This window comes from Brachypodium distachyon, chromosome 4 (genome assembly GCF_000005505.3).
Source record: "Brachypodium distachyon strain Bd21 chromosome 4, Brachypodium_distachyon_v3.0, whole genome shotgun sequence".
Lineage (NCBI taxonomy): Eukaryota > Viridiplantae > Streptophyta > Magnoliopsida > Poales > Poaceae > Brachypodium > Brachypodium distachyon.
In genome coordinates, this window is record NC_016134.3 from 9,816,949 (window position 1) to 9,831,001 (window position 14,053).

At 44.3% G+C, this 14,053-nt stretch overlaps 1 protein-coding gene and 2 long non-coding RNA genes across 15 annotated transcripts in view; all 3 read left to right on the top strand.

The window, feature by feature from the left end:
* LOC100826073 (putative disease resistance protein RGA3) overlaps window positions 1-14,053 on the top strand; it is a 41,772-nt gene that overhangs the window by 10,010 nt on the left and 17,709 nt on the right. For 9 of the 13 annotated variants that reach the window (XM_024462807.1, XM_024462808.1, XM_024462812.1 and 6 more), the window contains exons 1-2: window positions 11,872-12,163; window positions 12,921-12,952. The exons of 2 other annotated variants lie outside the window; for them this stretch is intronic. The gene's annotated coding sequence lies outside the window, so the exon portion shown is untranslated. Of the gene's footprint in view, window positions 1-11,871; window positions 12,164-12,247; window positions 12,953-14,053 lie in introns of those variants that run through there. 2 more of the 13 variants (XM_024462810.1, XM_014902623.2) reach the window with 2 other exon arrangements.
* Window positions 918-1,768, top strand: LOC112272330. Its single transcript, XR_002965979.1, has 3 exons — window positions 918-1,124; window positions 1,501-1,574; window positions 1,696-1,768. It is a non-coding gene; the product is annotated as an uncharacterized LOC112272330 (long non-coding RNA).
* Window positions 3,434-9,832, top strand: LOC106866809. Its single transcript, XR_001407683.2, has 3 exons — window positions 3,434-3,751; window positions 3,841-4,593; window positions 8,517-9,832. It is a non-coding gene; the product is annotated as an uncharacterized LOC106866809 (long non-coding RNA).

Below are 14,053 nucleotides of genomic sequence, written 5' to 3' on the forward strand. Positions count from 1 at the left end.
GTAGGTAACTCCGTCTATGTCGCAACGAGTGCAACACTCATGCTTCATAGCCGGTTCCAAGCCCGGAAAAAGGAGGAGGACCAACCATGTGGTGCCATTGGAACTAGATGATGAAAGCGCTAAACATGTTCTTTTGAGTGCTGTGAGCTATCTAGTAATCAATAAGATTGCCTTTATCCCTTGCATCATTATTTGCATGTAAAGACACATTTCAGTCAGCTCTTTGGTCGCGTTGTTATTGTTGATCAAAACATTGTCTGTATATTCAATGGGCAGATACGTATGTAAATATGTAATGTTGTTGTGGAAGACACAGTTCGGAAATATATGCATATGGAGCAAGATTTCTAGTTTGCTGTGATATGGCGGGAATTATCCTTGCTTGCCCATTGACTGCGTCTTCTCCAATGAGTCCGAGCTGAATTCGAGGCAGAGACTGCCTGCTGGCATGTTTTTATAAAGAGGACATTCGTCCTGGCCACCACCACTGATGAATCCTCCGCACTGCATAAGCTGACCTGAGAAAATTTCAGCAGCTACCTCGCGATGAGTGTCCTTCTTTCTTTCTGAAAATAATCTTGAGCATAATCCTTGCATCTATCGCATATGTTGTTACCAACTACTTGCTGCGTTCATAATTTTACATGATATAGTTGCTATGCATATCCCATTGCAGCAGGTCAGTTGGTTTTGAGCAGGGCAATTTCGTTTGCCGAATAATTTTCTGTTCCAGAAATTTGTAGCTCCGGTGCTGCTATACAAATTATCATAGACGCATATAAAGCAGCTTTGCTTCATGTGGCTGCCATGTCTCACGGTTGCAATGGCGGGAAACGCCAAATTCGAAAAATAAGCAGCCCGGCAATAGAAAGCCCACCGAGTCCTTCTAATATCCGGCCCAGCCCGTGTGTGCAACAGAAAGCCCAAACAGAGAAGCTTCTTCTCCGTCGCTCCACTCCATCCTTTTCCCCTCCGCAGACTCTCTCTGTGCCGCGGCCGCAGCCATGGATCCAAAATTTCGGCCGCAGCCATGGTAAATTTTCTCTGCCTGACCTCGCTGGTGACCCGGAAGGAAATCTCTGCCTGGATGCAAGAGAGCCTGCTCCAGCTGCTGCTCGGTGCAGGTTCGTCGCTGCTTCCTGCTGTTAATTACTACCAGTACCGTTGTAATTTCCTTGTTATGATGTGCCTTAATTTGGTGAGGTAACTATTAACTTGGTCTTACTTTTAATAATAAACTTGGTAGATTTTGGTACCATGTTGCTGTTGCTTTCATGGAATTAGAGTCAATTTGGTCGTGCTTGGCTGCTATTATGTAATGTGCAAGTTGCACATACAGAGAGTGCTGCATGAGGAGGGATTGTGTTTCCTTTTCTCTGCATTTTTTAAAAAAAAAAGGACTACTAGTGTTAATCTAAGACTCCACTGCAATGGGTTGGTGGCTTGTTGCCATCATGGTGGGATTAACTTTATCGCCTAATCTTATTGGCGTATCAGCAGCACTTGGACAACTTTTACCAAAGTAGTCTTTGGTGGTGGCTGTGCCTCAGCTTTACTCAAGAGTCAACAATCTTGTGAGTGATGATTGATACACTTCTAATCTTCCATTATAATATTTGCTGTGCAGTTGTTTATCCGTCTTCCTTTTCCTTTTCCCTCGTTTATCTTCTTTCCTTTTCCTTTTGTTTTTACTAGCATTGCTCCCTGGTGGTCTTGTAAGACTTGGCCGTCTTGGCCCCTCTTCTAATGAAATTTGACAAGTTCGATAAAAAAAGATGTGCAGTACAATGCACAACCAAGCCAAGGCAACAACAGAACAAGCCAGGCAAGTTTTACTTGTGCTCTACAATACTGCAAGCCATTACTTCATTTCGATTGCTAGTATCCAAGAGCTTTTCCTTTATCTCCACTGAACTCTGCATTTGCTAGTACAGATGTAAACAATGCTGCAATTAAAGGCATAGTTACCGGATCTGCGATTCGCTCGCTTCGGGATTTGGATTCGAGTTTCGCGATTCGGTACTTCTTACGAATCGGGTTCGACGCACCTCTGATTCACGAATTAGCGATTGTTTTTTTTGTGAGAAACCAAAGTGAGTAAATAAGAACTGTGAATGCTGCAGCACAAATAAGTGTTTTTTTAGCGAGCGCAGCACAAATAAGTAAAAAAAGAAGAAGAGAGATATATAGATGGTCATTAGTTGTTGGGCTGGCCCAGCCTTTGCTCGCATCTGCACCATCCACCATCAAACGCTTTGTCTCCTCTCAAAAAAAATAAAAATCATACGCTTCGTCTCTCTGATCTAACCCCTGACCACATTGCCGCCTCCCCAGTCCCCAACAGGAGTACTCCCCCAACACTCACATCCCGATTCATGTCCAAGCAAGATAAAGTGAGTCTGAACTACGATAAATCTAAGAGTACTTTAAAATTGCAACTCAAAATTCGAGTGACACACCAAGAAACATAAAAAGGAATACATATCCACGAAATATAGCCCAAAGTACCATGAACGAATGGACTTTTCGTTCTTGTTTCGAGATGGGTGGATCGAATTTGGATTTCAGATTTATTTGGCATCGCTATCAATTTTGTTTGGGTTTTCTTTTTCTATGATTTTTGTATAGCTTAGCTCTCCACATTGTAGGTCACATTTTTTTGGAATAGTATTGCGGGTGACTCGTTGGACGCTGATGCGTTTCTTTCTGGCATACTTGAAACTTACAACTCAAAATTCGATTGGCACACTGAGATACAGAAAGGGATAGACCCATCCATGAATTGTAGCCCAAAGTACCATAAACAGATGGATTTTTCCTTCAACACCAATGCTTTTCTTTCTGGCAGGCTACATCCATGGTGACTGGTGAGAGCCATGATGCTGCCATGTGGGTGACAGTGAGATTCCTGCAGCAGCAATGATTCCTCGTTGGTGCCTGTCCCGAAGCTTGACTCACGAGTCAACACTCTTGTGGGATTGGTGCAGTTCCGTTACTAACAGTGATGATGTTGAGAAAGGGCAAATAAACGACAGTCATACTGTCAGTGCACAACCAAGCCAAGGCAACTAAAGCGGTGGCTGTACACCCCCCACCCCCACCTTCCTAGCCACACGTTTGCTCCTCCCTTTCTCGCTCTTTCTTATTAATCATTGTTCTTTCTTATTAATCATTGTTTTTTAAAATAAAAGTGGACACGTGTGTGGACAACACGGTGGGTGTAGATAGGTAGGGGGTACCAGGAGGTTTGGCCCAAGCCAACAGAACAAAGTCAGTCAAGTCATACTTTTAGCACTGCAATAACGCAATACCTTTCTTCATGTTGACTGCTACTTTCTCTGTTCCAATATATAAGTTGTATTGACCAAGAATTACTTACTCCACAAATTTGTGACTTATGTCATGCAAATCCATAAGTAAGTAGTACTGCAATAATGCAAGACCTTCCTTCATTTTAATTGCTACTAGCATCCAAGAGTTTAGCAATTCCTGTCCTTCATTTGAACTTTGTCTGTGTTATATTAGGAGTGTAATAAACACCACACCAGATGAGGCTTACACTGCAGACCCTCTACTTTACACTGTTTCTCTGCTTTGTCCTCTTTAGTCTACACTGCAATAATGCAATGTCTCTTCCCCACACCACACATGCTTGCAAGAAGAGGAGACTTCATCAACGAGTGCTAAGGATTTCTCTGCTCTTTCTTGCTTTTCTTTTTCTCCAGTGCGTGATTTGCTGCTTCTGGATGTGGTAAGCTCATACCGCAAGAATCGTTGATTTGGGTACCTCTTTTTCTTCTTCTTCTTCAGTTTCCTCATGCACTGCCCATTTGCTTCCAGTGATGCCGGTCAAAGAAGTTTGCACAGGATAAGAACTTGTGTTCAATTCTGTTCTGCTTGACGGATCCTGTCCAGGAACTGAGAGAAAACCGCCATGCCATCCTAGTAAAGAATAGTACTTCCCTCAGTAAGGACTCTGCGAGAGAAGGATGCTTCATTGGGATTTTGCAACTAGAAGTTTCTCCAACCCTTGCCATCTCGTGAAGCTCAACATGAGGCAGAAATCCATTTCTGCAAGTCACGGCCCAGAGTCTTACTGAACAAAACTTTGGCTGGTTTTACATGGTCTCCTTGCGGGATCTTGAGGTGAATACTGGATTAGATTGAACGTGGCAACGCCACTTGATTAGATATACTGGTGTCAATGAACTGTCAGCAGGTTTTTTCTCTCACAAGTACCAACCCGACTGTACCGAGCATTAGTAGACAGTTTTATTTAGGTTCCCGTTTCCCAGCCACTATTTCTCTGCTCTTGCTTTGCTAGGGTGTATTACTTGCTGCTGTTTGCTCTGGTAAGCTCCATGCCACACTAGCACCAGGAGATCAAGAGATAGTTGCAATTTCTTTCCTTCTATTCTATTAAGTTGGTGAACTTATCTCTGCTTTCCCTGCAGCATCGATATATTGTGTTCATTTCTGTTGACTGGCTGGGAGAACTTGTCGTGCAGAGTGTTGCGGCAGGAAACAGTTGGTATTAACACATATCACCCTCCTTCTGCAGGCTGCTGTACTCGTCAGTTGACCCGTATCCAGGTATGTTTTCTCAATGGTCTGTGTCTCTAATTCAGGCTGCAGTACCCGTAGGATTTTTCTAAGTGTGTGCAACTAGACTAGATGATTAGCAAAGACAAATCTCAAGCATTTACATGACCAGGTTTCACATTTGCTGATGGAAACTTGATGATACCTGCATTCTAGTCCCATTGATCATCATTCATCAACGCGGACCCAGCTGAAGTTTCATGATCGGTGCACTTGGCTGTGCCTCAGCTTTACTCAAGAGTCAACAATCTTGTGAATGATGATCTTTTTCCCTTTGTAGGATGCTCTTAAAATGAATCCTATCTACTTGGCGGGGGGGGGGGGGGGGGGCACATGACCGAGACCGGGTTCTCCGTTCCACGTCTGTCACCACGGTGGCAGATCAAGTTCTCGGCGGTGATCTCCTCTTCTCGCCTGAGGATACTCGACGGGATTCTCGAGTATCATGCCGGTGCGGGGCAGCTTCTCTTGCGGGATTCGGTCGGTCGGATTGTGCGGACTGGAGGGTTCTCATACGACGGTGGCACTGTGTCGTTTCCATTTCATGTGGTACACGGGACAGGAAAACCGGTGCTGGTGGCGGATTCCTCCGCGTCATGTGGTGCTAATGGTTCCACGTCGACGGGATCACGGGTGCGGGCGCCAGAGGTGCGGGTCATCGGGGTGATCCCTACACGCTCGGATGAACCGGGTTTGCTTGGGCCGCCTCCGGGGAAGCCGGTTCGACACGTGGACACCACATCCACCAACTCTCGCGGCATCAATGGTGGATCGATTCCTGGCACAAGGGTCCCACGAGGTGGCATGGGCATTGATAACACCCCTTCCGATCTTGGTGAGTTCGATCTAGACTCACTCTATGCTCACTTTTGGTCTGGATCTAGGGTTTCCACTACTTCTTCCCCTCTTCGCTCGCGGGGCGAGTCCTTCGGGTGGTGGCCGGGCAAGGTCGCCGGGGACACACGTTCCTTTGCGCAGGTGGTTTCCTCGCCGCTTGATTCGATGGAGGATCAGGGAACGCACTTTAACCGAGGCCATCGTTTAGATGGTTTCGGAGCGGAGCGACGAGGTCGGGGTGCGGGAAGGCAAGATCGGGGACGAGGCCATCCCAATGTGTGGCGAAGCAACTCCTTGGATCCCGTTCAGTCCTCCTCCAACACAGGTGAATCGGCTCCGGCGAACCGTTGGGAGGAGGCGGCGGCGGCACAAGACAACCGGGCGGGGGCTCCGCAAGATCGATGGGCACTGGCGGCTCAGGGGGTGCAGTTGTCGCACTCTAAACAAGGGGCACGGATGGCAGATAAACTCGGTAATATCGATTCTTGTCTTCACTGCGGTTCTTCTGCTCATGCTTCTGGTCGTTGTCCTTTGGTGGTTTGTGAACGTTGTGGTAAAACTGGTCATCTTCAAGCTGCTTGTCGTGCTGTCTTTCCCTGGGAGCATGTGGCTCAGATGTGTGCTTTTCGATCGTCCTAGTAGTGTGGTTATCACTTTGATTGAGGGGATTGCTTCTTGCAAGGATATTGAGATGGAGTTTACTAATTTCTTTGCATCTGGTTGGCGTTGTACTGCACGGCCGATTGGTCCTGACAAGTATGTCATGCGTTTCCCCTCTGCTAGAGAGGTCGAGAAAGCTTGCTACCAGGACCGATTTCGGATGCATGGTTGTGCTGCTACTTTGCGTTTATCTCCTTGGACTGCCTCTGTGGGAGCGGAAGCTGAATTGAATGTTGGTTGGGTTCGAGTTGCTAATATTCCTTTGGATAAAAGATCTGAGAAAAATGCTTCGTTTGCTGCTTCACTGGTTGGTGTTCCCTTGGAAATTGATTTGTCCACGTTACATAAACCAGAGTATGTGCGTGTTCTGCTTGGCTGTAGAGATATTTCTAAACTTCCTGCTGTGGCAGAAGGTTGCCTGGGAAGACACTTCTATGATTTCTTTTATGAGGTGGATTCTGGTAAAGCTGTTGTGGTTGATGAGACTGATACTTCAGCTCTCCCATCACCTTCTAAACGTCCTTGTACGACTGAGTATCCTAAAACTACTGACAAGAATCCTACATGAAATCATGCATCACACACTTGTAGAAAGAGAGATTGGAGTCATCCTAAAACTGGATTTTGAAAAGGCACATGATAAAGTAAATTGTGAGTTCTTGCTATCTTGTCTGCATTTGAAAGGTTTTAATGATAAATGGTGCAGGTGGACTGATCAGATCCTAAAACATGATATTGTTAGTGTGAAGTTGAATGACATGATTGGTCCTTATTTTCAAAGTGCTAAAGGTGTGAGAGAGGGTGACCCCCTATCACATATGTTGTTTAACCTGGCAGCTGAAGTTCTCACTAAAATGGTTTTGAAGGGGCAGAGTAATAATCTTTTTGTTGGTCTGGCTTCTGATCTCATGGATAAGGGTTTGGCCATTATGCAGTATGCAGATGATACTGTTATATGTTTGCAGCATGATTTGAAGAAAGCTGTTAACATGAAGTTGTTAACATGAAGTTGTTACTTTATGTGTTTGAATTAATGTCTGGCCTGAAAATCAATTTTTTGAAAAGTTAAGTTTTTCTTATTGGGGGTGATAATACTATTGCTTCTCAGTATGCTGCCTTGTCTGGCTGTCACCCCTAAAATATCTTGGGGTTCCTGTGAGTTTTTCCTCCATTAAAAACAAAGATTGAGATTTTTTGGAAACAAAGTTCATGAAAAGATTAGAAGCATGGAAAGGTTGCAGCTTATCTATGGGGGGGAGGACAGTGCTTCTCAATGCATGTTTGTCTAACCTTCCCTCTTATCATATGTCAATGTTTCTTTTTAATAAAACTTTTATTGAAAAACTGGATAAGCACAGAAGAAAATTCCTCTAGCAAGGAAATGGGGACAAAAAGAAATATCATTTGGTCAAGTGGTCTAGAGTGTAGATCCAAGAAGAAAGGGGGTTTAGGAGTGAAAGATCTAAGAAAACAAAATGTTAGCCTGTTATGTAAATGGTGGTGGAAGCTGAATACTGGTCAAGGTTTGTGGCAATTTTTGATCAGGAGAAAATATTTACATAATAAAACTGTTCCTACTGTCAAGATGAGACAACTTGATTCCCCCTGTTGAAAATCTTTATTGAAAGTTAGAGAATTTTATTTGACTGGAAGAGCTATAAGGCTGGGATGTGGTGACTTGATGAGGATTTGGGAAGACTGTTGGGATGGGGAGAATGGCCCGTTGGCTAATCAATTCCCTGAATTGTTCAGTATTTGTTTAACCTCTGATATTACTATCAAAGTATTTAGAGAAGCTGACTCTGTGATGAGATTTAGGAGACAACTTAATCCTATTCTAGCTAGTCAATGGCAGGCACCGCGTTCTAAGCTGGATGCTTTACCTCTATCTGATGATTCTGACTCAGTTGCTTGGTCTTTTGAAAAATCTGGTCGTTATACTGTAAAATCTTTATACTTCTGGCTTGAAAGGAATTTGAATGGTGCTCATAATAAATGGATTTGGAAAGCTAAAATTCCCCTAAAGATTCAGATCTTTCAATGGTTGTTGCTCCAAGGATCTGTTATTACCAAAAACTGTATGCAAAAGAAAAATTGGCAGGGATCTCCTCTTTGTTCCTTTTGTGGACAAAATGAAACTGCTCTTCACTTGTTTTTCACTTGTTCTATTTCTAGAGTGGTTTGGGGGATAGTTGGATCTTTGTTTGGTACTTTCATGATTCCTAATTCGTTATGGCAATTCTTTGTCTGGATGCATGTTTTTCTTCCTGGTGGTGATTGTTTCTTTGTGGTGGGTTTGGCTGCTGTCACTTGGGCCACCTGGAATTATCAGAATCGTGTAACTTTTGAGAAATATAAGCTTCGTTCACCCTTTGAGATTGTATTTTCGACATGTGCGTATTTGTTATCATGGGCAGGTTTACACAAAGGGGGTGATGATGTGCTGCTGCAAGAGGGCGCCAGGAAGCTTGTTGCCAATGCTCAGATGTTGATGAGGAACTTCAATGAAGGCACATCTGCGACTGAATCTATGGTGGTGCCCTATCTGCCGATACCTTGATCTGCTTGGGCTACTGGAAGAGGGCTGCTGGAAGAGGCTTTTGTCATGTTGATTCTGCTGTGTTGCACGCTGTAGATTATCATGTTTTGTCTGGCCTTGTATCTCTAAAACTTGTTGAACTTCTAGCTGGCTGTTCTAAGACTCTCTTTTTTTCAGCTTCTGGACAGCTTCTGGACAGCTTCTAGGTCCAGGAAACCGCTAGCTGAAAAGAAGGCAAAATTTCTTGAGAGCTTATTTTTCAACATGCAGCTTCTCGTGGTGCAATTGGAGAGCTTCTCCACCCGCATCTTATGAAAATACCACATGGACACACCGTATTTACGGCTGAATTGCCACCGCCTCCCGTCGCGCCGGAAAAAAAAATGATTCGCTCGCTCACCCTCGACCTCAGACCCGATCCTTCTCCACTCGCTCCTGTCCCAGCGCCGCCGCCGCCCCCGCCCCTGCGGCCCTGCCCTCCTCCGACATCTCTCCCGTGGCCGTTGCCCCTCCCTCCACCGGCCGCCATCCTTCCCATCCCCTCCGTCCGCGCCGCCCTCCCCCACTCCCGGATCTGTCGTCGCCACCCCCACTCCCGGATCCGCCGCCCTCCCCCAGTCGGGCTCCAAGATCGCATCTCCATGGACGTCCTCTAGTGAAAATCTGCTACCGGCATGGAGCTTGCCCTGCTCCTATCAAGCTCTGCTGCCAACGAGCGTGGCCCTTGCCCTCCTCCCGTGAAGCTCTGCAACTAGCAACCAGAAGGAGGGGGAGCAAGCCTCGACTAGCTCGCCCCTGATGCCGGCCGCCATGAGCGAGATCCATGCAGTGGCACACGCATCCTTCCCTGTGCAGCCCCGTACCAAGCCGCCATCTCCGTCGCCTGAATCTGTATGGATTTGGTGGTGTCTCCCGTCGGCCTCTCAAGACCCCCTTTCGTGCGTGCAAGCAAGAACAAAAATTGGATTTTCCTTCTTCTTAATTCTTGTGTTTACTAGTAGTATTTGCAAATCTGGGTTAGCATTAGCTTGAAATTTCTCAAGATCTTGCAACCCCCTATGCATGGTTCTTGATGTTTGCTCAGGACGTCTAGTTCAATTCTTTGTTGGTTATGAAATTGCCGTAGTTTTAATTTTGCATGGACTGATGCATATGTATAAAATTAGATGGATGAACTGATGTTGTAGATGCGAACGTGTGGATATGTTGGTTCGAGCTGTCAACAAATACCTACAAATTTGAGACAGCAGGTTGCATCTTGAAAAGCTGAAAAAAAGGGAATAAAATAACTTCTGAGGCTTCTCGTGGCAGCAGCTTTCCTCGGCTGAAGCTGACTTATGGAGAAGCTGCAGCCGAAAAGAAGGGGCCTAAACTTTGTTAGGTTATAGTTTAGGAGCAGGTTTTTGTCCCGTAGTCAGCGTTTCGATTGCGAGAGCTGGTCAGTGGGTTTTCTGCTCATGTAGTTTCACCTCTCTTCTGTTCCTCCCCCAACTCCAATATTGTCTCTTTGTTTGTGACAACAACTTTGTATTTCCGTTATTTTGGAAATGGAAAGGGAAGAAATCTCAGGTGGAAAAAATCTTCCATTATCGTATTTGCAGTGCAGTTGTTTATCCGTCTTCCTTTTCCTTTTGCCTCGTTTATCTTCTTTCCTTTTCCTTTTTTTTACTAGCCTTGCTCCCTAGTGGTCTTGTAAGACTCGACCGTCTTGGCCCCTCTTCTAATGAAATTTGACAAGTTCGATAAAAAAAGATGTGCAGTACAGTGCACAACCAAGCCAAGGCAACAACAGAACAAGCCAGGCAAGTTTTACTTGTGCTATACAATACTGTAAGCCATTACTTCATTTCGATTGCTAGTATCCAAGAGCTTTTCCTTTTTATCTCCACTGAACTCTGCATTTGCTAGTACAGATGTAAACAATGCTGCAATTTAAGGCATAGTTATCGGATTCGCGATTCGCTTGCTTCGGGATTTGGATTCGCATTTCGCCATTCGGTACTTCCTACGGGATTTGGATTCGCATTTCGCCATTTGGTACTTCCTACGAATCGGGTTTGACGCACCTCCGATTCACAAATCAGCGATTGCTTTTTTTTTTGAGAAATCAAAGTGAGTAAATAAGAACTGTGAATGCTGCAGCACAAATAAGTAAAAAAAGAAGAAGAGAGAGATATAGATGGTCATTAGTTGTTGGGCTGGCCCAGCCTTTCTCGCATCTGCACCATCCACCATCAAACGCTTCGTCTCTCTGACCTAACCGCTGACCACACCGCCGCAGCCCCAGTCCCCAACAGGAGTACTCCCCCAACCCTCACATCCCGGTTCATGTCCAAGCAAGATAAAGTGAGTCTGAACTAAGATAAATCTAAGAATACTTGGAAATTACAACTCAAAATTCGATTGACACCAAGAAACATAAAGGGATACCTATTCACGAATTGTAGCCCAAAGGACAATAAACGGATGGATTTTTCGTTCTTGTTTCGGGATGCGTGGATCGAATTTGTATTTCAGATTTTATTTGATATTGCTATAAATTTTGTTTGGGTTTACTTTTTCTATGATTTTTATAGCTTAGCTCTCCACATTGTAGGTCACATTTTTTTTGGAATAGTATTGCGGTTGACTCGTTGGACGCTGATGCGTTTCTTTCTGGCATACTTGAAACTTACAACTCAAAATTCGATTGGCACACTGAGATACAGAAATGGGTAGACCCATCCATGAATTGTCGCCCAAAGTGCCATAAACAGATGGATTTTTCCTTCTGAGTGGACACCAATGCGTTTCTTTCTGGCAGGCTACATCCATGGTGACTGGTGAGAGCCATGATGGTGCCATGTGGGTGACAGTGAAATTCCTGCAGCAGCAATGATTCCTCGACGGTGCCTGTCCCGAAGCTTGACTCACTACGAGTCAACAGTCTCGTGGGATTGGTGTAGTTCCATTACTAACAGTGATGATGTTGAGAAAGGGCAAATATACGAGACAGTCATACTGTCAGTGCACAACCAAGCCAAGGCAACTGAACAAAGTCAGTCAAGTCATACTTTTAGCACTGCAATAATGCAAGACCTTTCTTCATTTTGACTGCTATTTTCTCTGTTCCAATATATAAGTCGTATTGACCAAGAATTACTTACTCCCCAAATATGTGATTTATGTCATGCAAATCCATAAGTAAGTACTGCAATAAAGCAAGACCTTCCTTCATTTTAATTGCTACCAGCATCCAAGAGCTTAGCAATTCCTGTCCTTCCTTTGAACTTTGTCTGTGTTATATTAGGAGCGTAATAAACACCACACCAGATGAGGCCTTTACACTGCAGACCCCCTTTACACTTTACATTGTTGCTCTGCTTTGTCCTCTTTAGTCCACACTGCAATAATGCAATATCTCTTCCCCACACCACACATGCTTGCAACAAGAGGAGGCCTCATCAACGAGTGCTAAAGATTTCTCTGCTCTTTCTTTCTTGCTTTCCTTTTTCTTCGGTGTGTGATTTGCTGCTCCTGGATGTGGTAAGCTCATACCACAAGAATCATTGATTTCTGTACCTCCTTTTCTTCTTCAGTTTCTTCATGTACTGTCAATTTTGCTTCCAGTGATGAAGGTAAAGAAAGTTTGCATAGGATAACAACTTGTGTTCGGTCCTGTTCTCCTTGACGGATCCTGTCCAGGAACCGAGAGAAATCTGCCATCCTAGTAAAGATCAGTACTTCCCTCAGTGAAGGACTCCGGGAGAGAAGGATGCTTCATTAGGATTTTGCAACTAGAAGTTTCTCCAACCCTTCCCATCTCATGGAGCTCGACATGAGGCAGAAATCCATTTCTGCAAGTCACGGCCCAGAGTCTTACTGAACAAAACTTTGGCTGGTTTTACATGGTCTCCTTGCGGGATCTCATGGTGAATACTTGATTATATTGAACCTGGCAACGCCACTTGATTAGATCTACTGGTGTCAATAAACTGTCAGCGGGTTTTTTCTCTCACAAGTACCAACCCCACTGTGCCGAGCATTAGTAGACTGTTTTATTTAGGTTCCCATTTCCCAGCCACTATTTCCCTGCTCTTGCTTTGCTCGGGTGTATTACTTGCTGCTGTTTGCTCTGTTAAGCTCCATACCACACTAGCACCAGGAGATCAAGAGATAGTTGCAATTTCTTTTTTTCTATTCTATTAAGTTGGTGAACTTATCTCTGCACGGCAGAACTTGTCGTGCAGAGTGTTGCGGCAGGAAACAGTTGGTATTAACACATATCACCCTCCTTCTGCAGGCTGCTGTACTCATCAGTTGACCCGTATTCAGGTATGTTTTCTCAATGGTCTGTGTCTCTAATTCAGTCTGCAGTACCCGTAGGATTTTTCCAAGTGTGTGCAACTCGACTAGATGATTAGCAAAGAGAAATTTCAAGCATTTACATGACCAGGTTTCACATTTGCTGATGAAAACTTGATGATACCTGCATTCTGGTCCCATTGATCATCATTCATCAACGCTGACCCAGCTATAGTTTCATGATCGGTGCAGTTGTTTGTTTTTGACCGAAAACTGTAGTAGAGCTTCATATCAGAACTTCTGTTCGTTTCTTCCTCATTTTCCCGGCTCAGACTTTTGTCTTTACCATCAGCACTACTTTGACTCAGTCTTATGAACAATACTATCTCTGCATCCACTCTCTTTGGTAACCTGTACAATTGCTCATTAATCAATAAGTAGTTTGCTACCTTGGTATGTCTTAAGTCATGCTTCCCTTTCATTTGCTCATGTGCACATGTGATGGAAGTTTCATGACCGTGTATGTTTTTTTTTGTGTGTGTGCTGATCATGCATCGAATTTGCTTTCTTTTTTGAGGGGCTGGGGCAAGATGGATTAGCTAAAGTTAGTTTTGTAATTTGTGTTCCCGATTTTGGGGATAGCATCAAACCATTTGTGAATCCATAACAGGGAGTTGGTGGTTTGTTACTATCACAAGGGGCATTATATTCATTACCTATCTACATCCGAGTTCATTCAAAATTGCAACTTGCACAAATGACAGAGGAAAATAAAATAAAGCATGTCGTGCCAGCTCTGGTGATGTCCATTAGCAGCCAACGCATACGTCCCAAGAACTTAAACTGTAAACGATTGTGGCTGTATTGCAATTATCAGAAGACTTGGTGTCCAGTCTTATTTCACATGCAGCCAGTACATAGTGTGACTAACCACTCCTTCCATCCTCCAGTTCATATGAGAACTTCTTCCTCATTTTGCCAGCTCATCGTTTTGTCTTTACCATCAGCACTACTTTGACTCAGTCTTATGAGCAAAGCATCTTAACAAAACCAATTCCCTATTTTTATTGCATTTGTTGAAGACTCTACAGCAGGGAGTTGTTGGCTTGCAGCTGGCTAACAACATCCTGT